Source organism: Sturnira hondurensis, unplaced genomic scaffold (genome assembly GCF_014824575.4).
Source record: "Sturnira hondurensis isolate 20B ecotype Veracruz unplaced genomic scaffold, ASM1482457v3 Scaffold0021214, whole genome shotgun sequence".
Taxonomy (NCBI): Eukaryota; Metazoa; Chordata; class Mammalia; order Chiroptera; family Phyllostomidae; genus Sturnira; species Sturnira hondurensis.
In genome coordinates this window covers 10,833,053-10,837,675 of record NW_028093845.1, presented here as the reverse complement: position 1 = coordinate 10,837,675, position 4,623 = coordinate 10,833,053, and positions in this window count along the sequence as shown.

Sequence of the window (4,623 nt, the reverse complement as noted above, 5' to 3'; positions counted from 1 at the left end):
AAGTGCCTCCTTTGTGTAAATGCAATGTTATTCTCATCAGATGAAAATAAAAATAAAAATGGTTAGATATATTTAGATAATCATCGGGAGAGCTCACATTACATACTGATTCACAAGTATTTGACCGTTAAAATATGTTACTCTGCCCCGGCTGGTGTGGCTCAGTGGTTGGAGCATTATCATGTAACCAAAAGGTTGTGGGTGCAATTCCCAGTGGGGCACATACCTAGGTTGTGCATTCATCCCCAGTCCAGGTGTCCACATTCAACCTCCCAATCTGGACAGAGGAGATCCTTGGTCCCAGCAGGTATCCCTGGTCTGTGTGCATAGGAAGGCAACCGATGGATGCTTCTTTTCTTTTATTTTTTTTAAGTCATGTTTTTTTCTAAGATTTTATTTATTTTTAGACAGGAAAAGGGAGGGAGAGAATTAGAGAAATATCAATGTGTGGTTGCCTCCCTCCTACAAGGGTCCCCACTGGGAACCTGGCCAGCAACCCAGGCATGTGCCCTGACTGGGAATCAGACTGGCGATCCTTTGGTTTGCAGCCCACGCTCAATCCACTGAGCTACACCATCCAGGGCCGGATGCTTTTTTTATACTGATGTTTCTCTCTCCCTTCCTCTCTCTCTCTCAAAAGGCAAATGAAAATGTCCTTGGGTGAGGAGATACACACACACACGAGCATATATTATATATTATACACTATACCTTATACATTATATAATATATACATTATATATTGTATGTGAGCCATAATCATATGTGTAATACTTTGTGCTAGTTTACTGCATTCCACCTGGTAGACAAATACTATTGTGGTCATTAGTATTGATCACAAAATGAATTTGAATTATTGTAAACAACAGACTTACTAGAAGTAGGAAGCTCTATAGCAGAGCCAACTTGCTGGACAACAGTGAATTCTGAATAATGCATTTCAGTCTCTGTTATTAAAAATGCAGTATGTGTGAGTCACACAAAGCCCAGTTTTCATAAAGGCATCCTTTTCTATTCTTCACTGTGACTTATGATAGCCAGAGAAATTTTTCACAAAATAAAGCTGAAACCCAAACATTCCCCTCCCTTTCTTTCCAGTTTTCTGGCAAAGATATAAAATTAGGTACTCAATTTTAGAATATTAGTTGAGGGTATCTAAAATAACTTATTCTAAGTGTTGAAGTGCACGTTTGTTAATAGCCATGTGTGTTTACATGTGTAGGTTGAATATAAAAATGAGTTAATGTTAGTAGATGAGCACATAAGGGAAGCAACTAGTTCATTTGTGTAAACAAGCTTTCCCTTATTTTTTTTTTTTACCCAGCCTTAGCAATATAGATTCGAAACAAAAGCATTATTGCATAAGACTCCTTGATTTATCATGGAGCTCGGTTATGATAAGTCCATCATAAGTTAAAAATATTATAAAGTTGAACATCATAACTTAGCCTAGCCAATCATAAGTGGACTCAGTACGCTTACATTGCCTACCATTGGGCAAAAATGTTTCATACAATACATACACTGTATAGTATCATTGCTTACCTTAGAAAAGATCAAAATTCAAATGTTAAAACACAGTCTCTACTGAATGTCTATCATTTTTTAAATCTTATTTTTTTATTGTTGTTCCACTACAGTTGTCCTCATTTTTCCCTTGTTGCTGTCACCTGCACTGCCCTCCACAGCAACCACAGTAAATCCTCCCTGTTGTCCAGGTAAATGATTCCTTAACACAGGTGCCTTGACTAGACTTTTCCCCCTCTTTCCCCGACTTTCCTCTCCCTTCCCCACTGGTCGCTATCAGTCTATTCCATCTTCCCATGCCTCTGTTTCTATTTTGCTCATTTGTTTGTTTTGTTGATTAGGTTTGTTTTGTTGATTAGGTTCATAGGTAAGATCATATGGTACTCGTCTTTTACCACCTGACTTTTTTCACTTAACATAATGCTCTCTAGTTCCATCCACACTGTTGCAAAAGATAGGAACTCCTTCTTTCCTTCTGCTGCATAGTATTCTGTTGCGTAAATCTACCACAGTTTTTTGACCCACTCACTTACTGATGGGCACTTAAGCTATTTCCAGCACTTGGCTGTTGTAAATTGCACTACTGTGAACACTGGGTGCATAGGTTCTTTTGAATTGGTGTTTCAGAATTCTTAGGCTATATTCCCAGCCGTGGAAATGCTGGATCAAAAAGCAATTCCATTTTTAGTTTTCTGAGGACATCCGATGCTGTTTTCCAGAGTGGCTGCGCCAATCTGCATCCCCATCAAAGTGAATTAAGGCTCTCTTTTCTTCACAATGTTGTCAGCTCTTGTTTGTTGATTTGTTACTGATAATCATTCTGCCTGGTGTGAGGTGGTATCTCATTGTGGTTTTAATTTGCATCTCTCTGATGGTATTGTTACTGAGCGTTCTGTCATGTCTATGGGCTCTCTGTATGCCTTTCTTGGAGAAATATCTGTTCAGGTCTTTTGTCCATTTTTCGATTGGATTGAAAAACACTCTTTTCCTGGAGTGTATTTGTGTGATTTCTTTATGTATTTGGGAGATCAAACCCTTGTTCGAGGTATCATTGGAAAATATGTTTTCTCATGCAGTTGGTTCCCTTCTAATTTTGATGATGTTTTCTCTGGTTGTGCAAAGCAGTTTTTTTTTTATTTGATGTAGTCCCATTTATTTATTCTTTCTTTTATTTTACTTGCCCTAGGAGATGTACTGGCAAAAATATTCCTACATGGGATATATGAAATTTTACCACCTATCTTTTCCTCTAGGACTGACTTTTATGGTATCATGATGGGTATTTAAGTATTTCATCAATCCTGAGTTTATTTTTGTGTTTGGTGTAAGTTAGTGGTTTAGTTTTATTTTTTTTCCCATGTATCAGTCCAGTTCTCCCAACACCATTTGTTGTAGAGGCTATTTTTCCTGCCCCATTTGTCAAATATTAATTGACCATAGAGACTTGGCTTTATTTCTGGGTTCTGTATTCTGTTCCATTGATCTATGTATCTGTTGTTATGCCAGTACCAGTCTGTTTTGATTGCAGGGGACTTGTAATGTAATTTCATATCAGGTACTGTGATCCCTCCTGCTTTGTTCGTCTTTCTCAAGATTGCTGAAGCTATCTGGGGTCATTTTTTTGTTCCATATGAATTTTTGAAATATTTGTTCTAAATCTGTGAAATGTCATTTTTTATTATAATAGGAGTTGAATTGAATCTATAGATTGCTTTGGATAGTATGCACACTTTAATGATGTTAATTCTTCCAATCCATGAACACAGCATAAGCTTCCATTTATTTTTATCTTCCTTAATTTCTTTTTTTCAGTGTTGTGTAGTTTTCTTACTATAGGTCTATTACCTCCTTGTTAAGTTTATTCCTAAGTACTTTATTTTTCTTGTTGCTATAATGAATGGGGTTTTCCCTTGTTCTTCTTTCTGATATTTTATTGTTGGTGTACAAAAAATGCTTTGATTTCTAAATATTGATTTTGTATCCTGCTATTTTGCCAAATGTACTTATTAGGTTGAGTAGTTTTTTGGTGGAGTCTATAGGATTTTCTATGTACGCTATCATGTCATCTGCAAATAATGACAGTTTTGTTTCTTCTTCTTTTCCAATTTGAGTGCCTTTTATTTCTTTTTTTTTAGATTTTAAATATTTTAAATTGATTTTGCTATTATATTTTCCCAATTTTTCTCCTTTTATCCTTTTTCCACCCTGCCCCTCCAACACTCCAGCCTTACCCTCAACTTAGTTCATGTCCATGGGTTGTACATATAAGTTTTTTGTGTCCTCTGTTTCCTATACCATTTTTATCTCTCCCCATCTATTTCATGCCTACTAATTATGCTTCTTTTTTCCTGTACTTTTCTCCCCTATTTCTCCCTTCCCTCTCCCCACTGAAGTCCCTCCCTCTGACATCCATTTCTCTGATTCTGTTCCTGTTCTAATTGTTTGCTTAGTTTTTGTTTTTGTTGTTTTTTTTCTTTTAGGTGCATTTGTTGATAGTCCTGAGTTTGTTGTCATTTTACTGTTCATAATTTTGATCTTCTTCTATTTCTTAGATAAGTTCCTTTAACACTTCCTAAAATAATGGCTTGGTGATGATGAACACCTTTAACTTGACCTTATCTGGGAAACACTTTATCAGCCCTTCCATTCTAAATGAAAGCTTTGCTGGATAGAGTATTCCTGGATGTAGGTCCTTGCCTTTCATGACTTCAAATACTTTTTTTCAGCCCCCTCTTGTCTGCAAGGCTTCTTTTGATGAATCAGCTGATACCCTAATCGATATCCCTTTGAAAGTAACTCTCTCATTTCCCTTTGCTTTTAAAAGATTTTCTCTTTATCTTTAATCTTGAATAACTATATGTAATGTACCTGGGTGTGTTCCTCTTTGGGTCCCACTTCTTTGGGACACTCTGGGCTTCCTGGACTTCCTAGAAGTCTATTTCCTTTGCCAGATTGGGGAAGTTTTTCTTCATTATTTGTTCAAATAAGTTTTCAATTTCTTGCTGTTGTTCTTCTCCTTCTGGTACCCCTATAATTTGGATATTGGAACCTTTCAGGTTTTCCCAGAGGTTCCTAAATCTTTCTTCATTTTTTGAA